The sequence below is a fragment of the Eucyclogobius newberryi genome, unplaced genomic scaffold (genome assembly GCF_026437365.1).
Source record: "Eucyclogobius newberryi isolate DKJ021-1_F unplaced genomic scaffold, fEucNew1.0.hap1 SCAF_1, whole genome shotgun sequence".
In the NCBI taxonomy this organism is placed as follows: Eukaryota; Metazoa; Chordata; class Actinopteri; order Gobiiformes; family Gobiidae; genus Eucyclogobius; species Eucyclogobius newberryi.
In genome coordinates this window covers 18,378,406-18,392,698 of record NW_027315723.1, presented here as the reverse complement: position 1 = coordinate 18,392,698, position 14,293 = coordinate 18,378,406, and the positions used below count along the sequence as shown (strand labels likewise).

At 44.4% G+C, this 14,293-nt stretch overlaps 1 protein-coding gene across 1 annotated transcript in view; it reads right to left on the bottom strand.

Moving 5' to 3' along the window:
- Positions 1–14,293, bottom strand: part of mdga2a (MAM domain containing glycosylphosphatidylinositol anchor 2a) — a 338,648-nt gene that overhangs the window by 54,315 nt on the left and 270,040 nt on the right. The gene's annotated exons all lie outside the window — the stretch shown is intronic.

The following is a 14,293-nucleotide window of genomic DNA, read 5'->3' as shown; positions in this document are numbered from 1 at the left end:
GCCGGTGCTCGATGTGCGACGGCTCGCTTCCAAACTGCCTCCACCTGATCCAAACGGACGGAGGTCATTGGCTGCCAGAGGACGAGCGGGCGGAGGTTGCGTTATGGCGTTGCTGGCAGGATTCCCGCGTTTTTTGGCCCCGGGGCCGAGTTACAAAGCGACGCACAATGCGGAGACCAAAGCCAAGTGCTCCTCAGACGACAGCGGCGGCTCGAGCTCGTTCTTTTTCTCTCTGTGTTTTGTGTGTGTTTTTTTCGGGTATAATCCTCGCCCGTTCGCTGTCATCCATCATGTTTAGTGGCTTTGGGCGTCTGCCACGAGCGTGTTGTACTGGACAAACTGCACCAGCTCACATTTAGACATTATTAAAGTGGCTTTTTAGAATTTATAGCCTTCTGTGTCGGGGTTTATTGGTCCAAAAAGGCATTTGATGGTTTGCAAATGTTAACTTTAGCGCTATATTTGATTCAGTTTCTTGAGATATTACATGCAGTTAAGGGACAAAGTATTGGCCTCTCTTGCAATTATACTGTACATTTAAGAGCATACAAAAGTGGTTCATATTTTGTGTTGTAGAGGTTGACTTTGGAATATATAAAGTAATACATTAAACTCTGTATGAGGTTTTGATTGGATTTGTTTATGGCTGATAATCAATTATACTTAAAGGGCACATACTATGCAAAATGTACTGTTTTTTTACTGTGCTGTGAATAATGTTCCTTCATCACAAACATACTCGGAACTGTCATCAACTTTATTCACAGGTTTACTTTATCCTGTTTACAAGGTTCTTCTTCTCTGCTCCTCCTCTGAGCCTCAGAAAAATGTGTATTCATTTTTTTCAAGTTGAATCAATTACTTTTAATTTGTACATTGATTTGGGATATTTTAAGTTATGGAAAGCTTAATTTTACACCCCAAATGAACCTAAACAAACATGGCGGCGCAGACGGACGTACTATCTTCATTTTTTATTTTTTAAACAGCAGGGGGGCTTTGTGTACATTTGTTGACGGGAAAGAAGCTTTTCTCTGAACTGCATCTTCTTTAACAAAAGCTTGCTCTGAGATGTTTTGCTGTCGCACCGCTTCGACCAATCAGCATGAAGTATTTGAACGTCTCAAGAGCCTTTTCAGATCATTAAATGTGTGGAAGTCAGTTCAGAGTGAAACTACAGCAGCAACAAATACAACCACTGTTCTGACCTTTGCTGCTAATCCTATAATACATGAGTTACTTTATTGTCCTCATGAGGAAATGTGTCTTCACAGTTGATGACATAATTCAAGTGCACAATCAACTGGAACATGGGAACGTTTACAGTGTGTTCAGAGTGTTAAAGGACATGTATTATGGACGTATTATGACTTTTTTGAGCTTTTAACCATGTTCTAACATTGTTCCCTCATCAAAAACACACCTGGAGTAGCATTAAGCTGCATCACTCGAGTTTTATGAATCCTGGTTAGAAAGTGCTCTCCCCTCTGAGCATCAAAAACACTCTGTTCTGAATCTCCTCAAAAACCGACTGTGACGCGGCTCTGAGAATTTTCTCTGCTGATTTTTATCTCCATAAATCATCGCCGGAATTTCTCCCATCTAATCACGATCAGGACAACTGCGTTTCAAGACCGGGAGATGAAAAGGCCCATGGGAAACAGCGGTGCCAAACAAAAGATACTCAAGAGCATGTTTGAAGTCTAGTAGAAAAACAAATAATACATCATAGGCTGATTTTTAACGTTGCTCTGATGCATCTGAGAGTGAATGAGGGCGGTCCTCTGTTATCGTCCGTACAATGCCTGTTATGTGGACAATATCTGTGAGAAGCCGGGAGTAGCACGTCCAATCATTTTTGTTGCAGTTCCGATTATTTTTGTTCGTGAGCAGTGTCAGAAAAAAGGATGAACGGTACAGAAGAACAGGCCGGTGTATAACCTGAGCAGTAGATCCTACGTCCTTCTAACTTTCCACTTACAGATCGATAGCCTTCGGTTGCACTTTTTTGAACGTCCATTGTGTGCGTGTCCGAGCTGAGTCCATTGTCAATACAAGATGGCGTCGCTGAAGGCTGCCTCGGTGTTTCGGTGCTCTTTGTTTTGTCTGTTTTTGTTCGTAAATTGTGTGTCCGTGAAGAGCTCTTATCCATCAGAACCACAACTCCTACGGATCTAGTTCCATCCATCTTCTTCTGCTTATCCGGGGCCCGGGTCGCGGGGGCAGCAGTCTAAGCAGGGACTCCCAGACCTCCCTCTCCCAGACACTTCTTCCAACTCCTCCGGGGGGGATCACGAGGCGTTCCCAGGCCAGCCGAGAGACATAGTTCCTCCAGCGTGTCCTGGGTCTTCCTGGATCTAGTTCAGATTCTGAATTGCCAGTCCAAGATATCTGAAGCGTTGAACTGCGTCGACTGCGATATTGTCGATGACGCCGTGGTCGAACACTGCAGCGCAAAACTCATTTTCTTGGGTTTTCTCGAAATTGAGTTGAAGCTAAGTTTTGCACATAGCCACATATACTTGTACCTACAGTGTACAGTGCAAGAAGGAATACCATGACCAAAACCACGACCAAAACCACGACCAAAACCACGACCAAAACCACGACCAAAACACGACCAAAACCACGACCAAAACCACGACCAAAACCACGACCAAAACACGACCAAAACCACGACCAAAACCACGACCAAAACCACGACCAAAACACGACCAAAACCACGAGATGACACAATGCTACAAACCGTTTGACATTATGTAGAGTTGGAATTTATTATTAAGCTTATCCTGCCACCACTCATCCTGCGTCCTGCTCCAAGTACAAAGAACTGGGCCTCACAAATGTACTCACGGAGGCTCTTGAACATCTCACGGACAAAGAATCAGCAAACGTTTCCCTGCTCTTGCGTCACCGTCCGACACAGCTGCGCGCGAAAAGGCTTTCTGCTCGGATAAATGCCAAACGATGCCAAACGGACACAAACAACAACAACAAACAAAGGCTAAATATTTGCCATGGCATCGCTGTCAAAGTATTTTTAAGCGTATTTATGTAAAGAAACACTCGGGGTAAACACGTCGAGTGACTACACAGATTCTCTAACAAGGATTATTCTGCTCTTTGAATAATAGCGCGCTGACATCTTGGCGTTTGCATCCGGCAAGCGCATAAAGCTGTTTTTAATGCAGCTAAAAGCAGTGTCGCGTTTTATGGCGAGCATCTTTTATACTACGAGTCACAGTAAGCGGCGTAAAAATGTAAAATGACTGAGGAGCTGTGTTTTACGAGTGTACCGAGGGGTTGTCTGGGGCTACGCGAGACACAGTAAATCCTGTGTCTACATCGACTGCACACTGCAATAAAGGTATAATGACAGTTAAAAAAAAGACTTTGATCAGGTTTGAGCCGTTTTGTCGCCACTGGATAAAATAACACGCTAGAAAGCCTATAATTTTAGGTTTGTAAGGCTGATTGTTTGTGATTGGAACAAGGCGTTATGGCAATGAGGTTCTTTTCAGTGCAATAAGACTCGTACCCCTTGCTGATTATTAAAGTTCACAAGCTATTCCTCGGTTTCAACTGCGTAAACGCTCCTCAAATATAAAATTTTTTGAATGGGAAAAGTCTCAGAAAATCCTTCAAATTAGGAAGAAACGGTTCGCCTGAAAACTTTGGGAGTGAATTGTCAGTTTGATCCGCCTTTTTACCAATAAACACACTGTTCACTAGTTGTAATTGAGTGAACTTCAGTGACCTTGTGCACTTTGGGTCAGATACGTGGTTTGACGGTCTTCGACACATCTCTTCTGGTCATCAAACCGATGCGTGGGTCGACTACAGCCCCATGACCTTCTGATTTCAAGCCCTTTAACCTCCGGCAGCGATTCCTCTGCTGCAGTGTGAGTGTTGTGTCCTGGAGCAGATGCAGAGTTTGTCACCGCAGCAGAAAGTAAAGTAAAGTAAAGAGGTTCTTCTCCGCCTGCTGACACCTGCCATCCTTCATCCTGCTGCTGGGACTCCACAGTCGCTTCTGTCTTCACGCAACAGCTCACGGAAAAGAGGCTTTATGTGCATTGCAACGCTCACCATGGTGACGCCGCTGTCGAAAAACACATCCTGGAACTGGAAATGTTTACTGCAGTGATGCTACTTACAGATTCTGTTGGTAAAGGATGTTTTAATGAACAGAGGTTTGCACAATGACGATGATGTAACTGATGTTTGGAAAGAATGTGTTTTCACCTGTAATTGTATAAATGTGCAATAGTTTAATGTCATTCTGTGGGACATTCCAGGCATAGCAATGACATCTCCATGGAGACAATGGTTGTCTACATTGTGTTTACATAGTGAACAACCTTTTATAAGCTATTTTAGATCTACGTGTGTATAATTAAATTTTAAGTCTGGCGGTGGCGGTGGTGTGGCACTTGGATACCAACTGCCATAAAACACCAAAGAAGAAGAAAGAAGAAAGTCTAAAGAATAAAGTATCTTTCTCTCTCTCCTATTTATTATTGTTTATTTGTATTTACTTTTTAGGGTATACTGTAAAACACATACCTTGAAGACGTACAACTACAGTAGGTGGCGGTAAATGTACCTTATCATTTGGCTGCCGACCGCCATTAAAAGCAACACAACAACAACAACAAATATAGCCGCAAGCGGCAATGATCGGCCCTCGCCACGCCGCCGCCACGCCGCCGCCACGCCGCAAGAGGAGCCCCAATTGTCCTTTTATTACGCCTACTGCTGAATCTGTGACGCTGTCACATCTTCTCCCCTTTGTTTTACCATCAAAAAGCTATTTTATTTTGAATTCTTGGCAAAATGTGCGGCTTTGCCGCACAGACACCGTGACTCTTTGAATGAAAATGTGGATAACTTTTGATGGTCTTGAAGATGAGTCTCACCAAATTTCAGGTTAATAGGGCTGACGCCCTGGGAGGAGTTTGTGAAAGTCTAAAGTGTAAACATGAAAGGTTTCGGTCATCGTTACGGCAACGCCATAACAATTATGACATGAGTCATTGACTTTTTTGATGGGGATGCTAAAATTGAGTTGTGTGTCAAATTTCATATAATTTCGCAAAACTAAACATTTAACCTCCATATAAAATCTGTAGGGGGCGCTGTGGCGCCAAATGAATTTATTTCACTTCAAGTAGGTTTAGGGCAAAGAGTTTAACAACTGATTCTAATTTGACGCAATTCGGACTTTATCTGCGCAAACGGCAGAAATTTTAAATATGGGAGATTTCTGAAATTCTAGCTACAGTTTGCGGCTTCGCCGCTCAGAGACCGTGAGAGGTATCAATGTAATTTGGATAACTTTTGATGTCCCACTCCTCAGTAGCATTTTCACCAAATTTCAGCTTTTTAGGGCCAACGCCCTGGGAGGAGTTCGTAAAAGTACGACGTTTGGAAAAACTCCGAAGTCATGTTTAGCCATTTTTGAAGCAATATGGCCGACATTTGGTTGGGCGGACGGCATTGCCGTAATAATATTTTTTACTTCTCTTGTCACCATCTACCTCTGCGCCAAATTTCATGATTCTACGATCAGATTTTTTTGGGGTCATTTCCCATCTCTCAATGCATTTTTGGTACATTTGGTGGCGCTGACGCGCCAATTTTTTTTATTTTAGAAAAGGGAAATAGCCAGAATGTAGAGAGGCACGATTTTTAGAGGCGTGCAAATTTTTGTGACTTTTCGTCAATGTTCACTGGGTGAAAAATAGGGGGGTTGGTCCCGAGAAGAAGAAGAAGAAGAAGAAAGAAAGAAAGAAAGAATAATATTCCGATGCGAAAACAATGATTCCCATTTTTCAAATATCATAAACTATACATTTTCGGAAAGCGCTCGCGCTTTCCTACCTCATGGTGTGGGTCCCTGGTCACTGACGGGTACTTTCGATAATTTTGAGTGGGCTCCGCCCACTTTGTGTTTTTGGCCCTCTATACAGTAATAATGTTCAATTTTTGCCTTACATGCTTATATGCACGGAACATGCAAGAGATGGGGAACGTATTCGTGAGCTACTTAGCGCAAATGAGTGCTTTATATGGGGATGACGACCGCGAAGCGGTCGTCATCCCAATGTAAAGTGCTCGTTTAGTGCGAACTTTTGCACGGGCTTCGCCCGTTTACAACGGTAATGTTCCATTTTCCTACAACTAATTAGTATGCACGGGGCGTGCATGAGTGGAGGAGTGCGTTAGTGAGTGTTTGGAAGTGGGCGAGCGCTTCGCGCTCGATTTAGTGCGCACTACGTGCGCACTTTCGCAGCCGTGCTTCGCACGGCCTTACGAGATTAATAGGCCTCTCGCCAGCTTGTGGCGCTCGGGCCTAACAAGAATAAAGTCTAAATAATACAATCTAAAGAATAAAGCCTAAAGAATAAAGTCTAAAACTACAGTAGGTGGCGGTAATGTAACACCAAAGAAGAAGAAGATGGACTCAAACTACTCTGCCACACAAAATGAGATGTGATAATAGGTTTACGAATAGCCAAAGCACTAATAGTAAGTAGCACCTGCAGTCTCTCTATCCTTCCAGAATGTGGGTGCAGAGGTTTATTGTAGTACTGTACTTTCCTTTCACTTACAGTAGTTGTTCGTTGTCGCTCTGTCCCCAGTCCCTTCACGACTTCCCTAACCCTCATTGGTTCTGTGGGTCGTCCTGGAGATCCTCAGATTGTGTCATGCTATATGAAGTTTCTAAGTCACACATTTTCACGCTCGTCTGGCAGATTGCAAACGGCAGGTATTCTGGGGGAACAAAAACCCTGAAAAGCGCAAGGAATATACAAGCCGAGCACAAATAACTCCTAGATAAATGAACCAACAGATCCGTATTTGTTCTCCACGGGGCAAATCCACGATGCTCACGTGCTGTTTACACGACGCAGTGTAAACATCAGGCTGATAGTGCAAATAGGCCGTAGTAGTGTCAGTATGATTGTGTAGTAAAAGTGGGCACAATATCAGTAAGAAGCAGAAGTAGTATGAAGTATGGATCGTTATAAACTGGTGGTAGATGTTTCTCAGGTTGCATTGGAAAGGACAACCCTCTGTATTTTTGCTCTTAATGACATTGGTATTAAGTTTGAAGTTCGTAATAAAGAAGAGACAGCATTTGGAGGGAAAGTATTATAGAAAAGGCCGTTTCAGGATGTGTAAATGGCGATTGGCGCGGCGGGGAGCAAAGTGCTCGCTGTGCACCTTAATGGAACTGCTGCTTTATGGATATTCAAATACAGCTCACATTAACATGACAAATATAGGCGTATGCGCTGGGAAGGATCCGTTTTAGTAAATGAAAAGGAGGCATTTTCGCGCCGCTCGGCAGAAAACGCAGAATGAATCAAATCTTAAGGGTTGAAGCGCCGCGTGGAAACATCCCTCGACACGTGAGTGCACAAGCTAACGGCAAACATCGAAATGAGATACTTTTCTGCTTAGCTAAGAACAACATCTTTTTAGACCTTTTAATAGAACTTACAGCAGTAGCGTACACATTTCTCTTGTGTTCTCTGATATCTTGTGTACTACATACTGTATATTGTGACCGGAGTAAGGGCAACACGGGCGAGGTTTCTTAAAAGATCATTTGTATAAAATTTTAAAGATGGATTAGTTGGTAATATTGATACAAATTGTACAAAAAGACATAGATTAGATGAAGGGTCCAGAATACACAGTCACACGTGTGAACCAAAGGAGCTCATCGGTCACTTTTAGAACAACGTTAAGAATTAAATAAACAGATTAAAAGAGTCTGCATTTTTTCAGTCCGCTGTGATATAGTTTTCTTTCTACTTCTTTTTTTGATACGGACAGACCGTGAATGTCTCTGATTGGCTAATCAACTTGTCAATCGCTCCCTTTTGAACTGAACTTTATTTAGAATCAGAATCAGAAAAGGACAGACTTTCAGTGAGACTTTCCAGGCAGAAGGAAACACATGGACCACATGAAGAGAAATATAGAGAGCAGGCTTTTCATATTTTCAAGAAAAGTCACAAAGCTAAATTCCAAAAAGCCCCAATTAAGCTACGGAAGACCTAGAAAAATAAGCCCAGACGAGTAATAATGAGCGCCTATTCATAGTAATATATTCAACTGTAATTAAATATTTCAGTCCTTTTTGAGTTTATTAACGTGAAATAGGTCTGATAATTCTACTCCTCTACAATGTGAAAGTGTTGCTAAAAATCCCAGAAAAAACAAAAAACAAAACACTTCCTTAATTCTGCAAGTCACTAAAATTGCTGTAACAAAGCAGACTCGGCATCTAAGAAAGTGATAACTGTAGATGGATTTACAGTTGATTAGCGCGTGCCACGTCCCGGGACACATCTGCTGCGTTGCGTAACAAGCGAAGAGCGATACAGTTCTTTTTCTGCTCAACTTGCGGAGCCGCGAGCAGCTGTCAGAGTCGCTGTTTCGACAGAGCAGCGGTGGAAAAGGAGAAGGTTCAGCCTGAGCCCCGGGGACAGGCAACCGGCCCCCGGGGGGGAAGAACCGGAGCCTGGACTGTGGCTGGATAAAGTACTTACACTTGACTGCGGATTTACATATCGGAAGTTGTGCAGCGAAATTGATGTACCGCAAAAGAAAGTGCTATTTGTTGAAATCTTCGCAGCAGCTTTGGCTAGTAAAAAAAAAAAGAATGTCCAGATGGGTTTGAGTAAATGTGTCTAGCCTAATAACGCGACGAGACATCCATAATCGTAAAAATAATTTGTGAGTATCACAGTTGTCTGAAAATCACCGCTGGATGTAGATGAGTTGTTGCGTATCTACAGCACGTTTGCCAAAAGTACGGTTATACGACAAGTTTTATCACTAATGCTAAATTACAAGATGCCCGCGGACAGCTCGCTCTCGACACCTAATAATGCTTTTTGGCGTGCGGCGGACTGGGACAAGAGCGCTCTGACCGCAGACCTGAACCGAGTCTCTTAGCGCACTCCGAGTTCTCTGAGGAATAATGTGAGATCCAAACCAAGACACCCGAGTAACACTTTTACGTAGTTCCTGTAGTTTTTTCTAGATGCATTTTGTAAATCCAGTTTAAATTGGTGTTGGACGACAATTTGCATTTCCTGGCGTGCATTCAAATCTATCGAGTGCCATCGTGTCCTGAAGAAATCACAACTAAACGACACAACTCTCTCCTCTGTCTTGTAACGTGTCTCATCCACTGCTTTCCCTTAGCCTCTCTTCGTTTCCCTGCTCCCTCTCTCTCTCTCTCTCCTTTCCTAATCCTTTTTCTCCCCCCACTTTCCTCTTCTATCCCTTCTGTTCCCCGTCTTGTTCTCGCTCCCCCCCCGCTTCTCTTTCCGAGCTGCGGTAAACCTGAATAATTCACCACTGCAGCAGTCGAGCAAGATTCGCCCACGCACGTCTGACCGAAAACAGATGCTTTGTTTTCGGAGAATGTTCGTCCCAGGTACAGCTCCGCTCGCTGGTCCCGCGTGGAAAGACACGTGCCACTTTGAGTCTCTGAGACGGGCCTGCCAGTCGAGAGAACCCACAGGAGGCAGCAGACGGTGGGGTCTGGAGGCTGTTCAGAGCTGCTTGTGATGCCGTGAGCTGGCACTGCATCCACTACAAGAAGGCTTGATGAAAAGTAGAAATAAATCAGATGAATTATGAAAATCTGACTGAGGTGTAAACAGCGTGATTAGCCTATTTGGCAGTGAGGAATACCGACAAGACACCAGCCTGTATGATGCATTTAGCGTTTATTTGTCCCCATATGTGCACAACCTGCCCCACATGTGTACAACCTGCCCCACATGTGTACAACCTGCCCCACATGTGTACAACCTGCCCCACATGTGCACAACCTGCCCCACATGTGCACAACCTGTCCCACATGTGCACAACCTGCCCCACATGTGTACAACCTGCCCCACATGTGTACAACCTGCCCCACATGTGCACAACCTGCCCCACATGCGTACAACCTGCCCCACATGTGCACAACCTGCCCCACATGTGTACAACCTGCCCCACATGTGTACAACCTGCCCCACATGTGCACAACCTGCCCCACATGTGCACAACCTGCCCCACATGTGTACAACCTGCCCCACATGTGCACAACCTGCCCCACATGTGTACAACCTGCCCCACATGTGCACAACCTGCCCCACATATGTACAACCTGCTCCACATGTGTAAAACACCTGCCCCACATGTGCACAACCTGCCCCATATGTGCACAACCTGCTCCACATGTTTACAACCTGCCCCACATATGTACAACCTGCCCCACATGTGCACAACCTACCCCACATGTGTACAACCTGCCCCACATGTGCACAACCTGCTCCACATGTGCACAACCTGCTCCACATAAGTACAACCTGTCCCACATGTGCACAACCTGCTCCACATGTGCACAACCTGCTTCACATATGTACAACCTGCCCTACATGTGCACAACCTGCTCCACATGTGTAAAACACCTGCCCCACATGTGCACAACCTGCTCCACATGTGCACAACCTGCTCCACATAAGTACAACCTGTCCCACATGTGCACAACCTGCTCCACATGTGCACAACCTGCTCCACATATGTACAACCTGCCCCATATGTGCACAACCTGCTCCACATATGCGCAACCTGCTCCACATGTGCACAACCTGCTCCACATGTGCACAACCTGTTCCACATGTGCACAATCTGCTCCACACATGTACAACCTGTCCCACATGTGCACAACCCGCTCCACATATGCACAAACTGCCCCACATGTGCACAACCTGCTCTACATGTGCAAAACCTGCTCCAAATATATATACAACTTGTCCCACATGTGCACAACCTGCTCCACATATGCACAACCTGCCCCACATATGTACAACCTGCCCCACATGTGCACAACCGGCTCCACATGTGCACAACCTGCTCCACATGCACAGACATGTGTTTTCACTTCAGGAGAAGAATAGCTGAGATGCCCAGGGTATATTTTTAATCTCCCCTGTTTTATAAACACACATTTACCTGTGCAGCTTATTATTGGATGAATATGGGCAAATTTTTCCACGTTAAAGCCAAAGCCCTTTTTTATTATGTTTGAGCCTCATGTGTCTCAGCGTGGCTCGCTTCACTTCACAAAATTTGAAAACAAGACATTTGTGAATGAAACAAAATACAACTCCTCTGCCCCATCTCCACAGCAGCAGCAGAACATCAGCCTTCTCAGCCTCTCCATCTCCTCTTCCCCATCATCCACCAGTGTCTCCACCGGCCGAGATCCAAGCGCCAACATTTGTCTATCCAACAAACCCTTCTGGGCACAACCATTTGTTTGTTTTCAGTTGATATTTGACCAAAGGGAAAACTATTCAGTACACTGGTCACATCCTTCAGAGGAAAATACACACACACGTTCCTGAGGGCGATGACTCAAAGTGAATCACAGCTGAACGCTTCTGTCATCTTTAAAGGAAAACTGACGCTCGAGTCACGGTTGATTGGACGACATCAGAGACAACACGCTAGCTAGCTCCGAGTGAGTCCACCGCAGCCCGACTGAAGCGAGAAGGTCAACGGTAACTAATGTGTGGTCTCTGTCGCGGCTCATTCGGACAAAGAGGAGGTGATGCAACAGTGTGAAGCTGCAGCTTTAGTGACCTTTTATCAAGAGCGAACAGACCAGCGAGGGTGGGATTAGATCAATATATGTACGTACGTGGAAGTGGTTCAGAATGTTACTCGAGAAAGAGAAACATTTTCAAAACGACTCGAGCTAACGTATGAAATATTTGATGAAATTTGTACTTTTGAAGCACGTTTTAGTGTTGAAGATGCACAACTTTTCTGGTATTGGTTGGGTCCATGAGTTTCAGAGCGATTAAACTAGATTTGACAAAGCAATTCACATTTCAAAACCAAATATAACTTTTTTTCAAGGCTGTGGCTGGAGAGCCGCGGCGCGGTCAAATTGCAGCGCAGTTTCAGGGACCGCGGCATTTCCCTTATAGGCCGTTATAGCCTCATGGCTAACCCTAACCCTAAGCCTAATCTTAACCTTAACCTTAACCCTAACCTTAACCCTAACCGTAACCTTAACCCTAACCCTAACCTTAACCCTAACCCTAATCTTAACCCTAACCCTAACCTCAACCTTAACCCTAACCTTAACCCTAACCTTAACCTTAACCCTAACCCTAACCCTAACCCTAACCCTAACCCTAACCTTAACCCTAACCTTAACCCTAACCTCAACCTTAACCCTAACCTTAACCCTAACCTTAACCTTAACCCTAACCTTAACCCTAACCTTAACCTTAACCCTAACCTTAACCTTAACCTTAACCCTAACCTTAACCTTAACCTTAACCTCAACCTCAACCTTAACCTTAACCCTAACCTTAACCCTAACCTTAACCCTAACCCTAACCCTAACCTTAACCCTAACCTTAACCCTAACCTTAACCCTAACCCTAACCCTAACCTTAACCTTAACCCTAACCCTAACCCTAACCTTAACCCTAACCCTAACCTTAACCCTAACCTTATCCCTAACCCTAACCCTAACCTTAACCCTAACCTTAACCTGGCGCGGTCTAAAACGGCGCTAAAACGCGGTCAAATAGCGGCGCAGTTTCAGGAGCCGCGGCGCGCGGCCGGCACAAAGATAGCATGGCAGTTTCGGCCGCGCGCCGCGGCTCTGCAGACACTCCCTTTTTTAAATGGGCAAAAGAATGACAATTACGAAGTCAATCTCAATCAACGTATGTGTTTTCCTCACTCATAGTGTCACTTTGGAACTGAGATTTGCTTCGACTAGAGTTTTGCTATAACTGAGTTTGTTTGTTTGTTTGTAAGTTGCTCACTCGTACTTCCAGAAATCTAAACTTAACGTTAGATTTAGACTCTTATTTGCCTAAAAACAACTGAATGTTTTGCTTCAATGGAACACACATAGGGGTGCACGGTGGCAAAGGCGGTGGAGTCTGCATGTTCTCCCCGTGTTACCGTGGGTTCTCTCCGGCTTCCTCCCACCGTCCAAAGACATGCATGTGTTAGGCAAAATTGGTGACTCTAAATTGGCCCTAGTGAATGAATGTGAGCGTGAACTGTCTGTTATGTCTATGTGTTGGCCCTGCGACAAGTTGGCCACTGTCCAGGGTGTACCCCGCCTAAGGCCCGAAGTCACTGGGATAGGCTCCAGTCACCCGCAACCCCGAAAGGGAACAAGCGGTAGAAAATGGATGGATGGATGGATGGAACACACTTGGATTAATGAGGCATTACACAGACCTGTTTCTAAGGATTTTGTGCAACAAACCTTGGATCTAGTTTGGGAACTCAAATCTTAAAGTTAGTCATCTTTTACGCCAAGAATGACGTTTGATATTAAATGACAGTTGTTTTTATTGCTCAATCACACATTCTTACTGTGACCTGCTCGTCTCTATGAAAATAAATATGTTTGATACCATACTGTGGATTATTGAAGGTACTGCAATATCATCTGCATGGAGAAAAGTTGTATAGTGCGCTTTGGATGTAATTGGACGGACACAATTTGACCAGGTGTAGATGAATATTTGAATTAAAACTGAATCTCATTGGTCGATACTTGTGATTGCAGAGTTTTATTTGCAGTGTGAGTTTGGATCATAACGCACCAGTGCCCAACAGCGCATAACAAGCACATCTTTAGCCACAGATAGCTCTAGCACATTAGCGATGGATAGCGCTAGCACATTAGCGACAGATAGCGCTAGCAGCTGTGGATTTAATTCTTCCACCTGCGCGGCCACATGTGCGAGCATTAGCCTGAGCCAGATTCCACAGGTTTTATTCCTGCCGTCCACATGTGCCCAGCGCTTCGGGGAACGAGTAAATAAAGGACATGAATGCATTACAGTTGTTTTTTAGTAGTTTACTTTTGTAGCTATGTTTAGTGGCATTTCTAAGTGAAATCAAGGTAATTTTGATTGCAATTATAAAAGTAATGATTATGTTTTAAAGGTCCACTATGTCCATGTTCTGGTGGGGTGTGCGCCATATGTCGTTGTTGTTTTTTTGCAGTTGATGATTTGTCATTTACTGATTTCATGAGGTCAATGGGGCAATGTTCCTTTTCAGAACCACTCCCAGTCCGTTTTCAACACATTATCCCTCATCCATCCGCTCTAGTTTCTCAGACTTTCCTCCACCTTCAACGTATACGGATCTTTTTGCAAGGTACGTTCATTTGAAACCTTTGAAAAACGTCTCAAGACACGCCACAGAAGCTCCGAGCAGACAC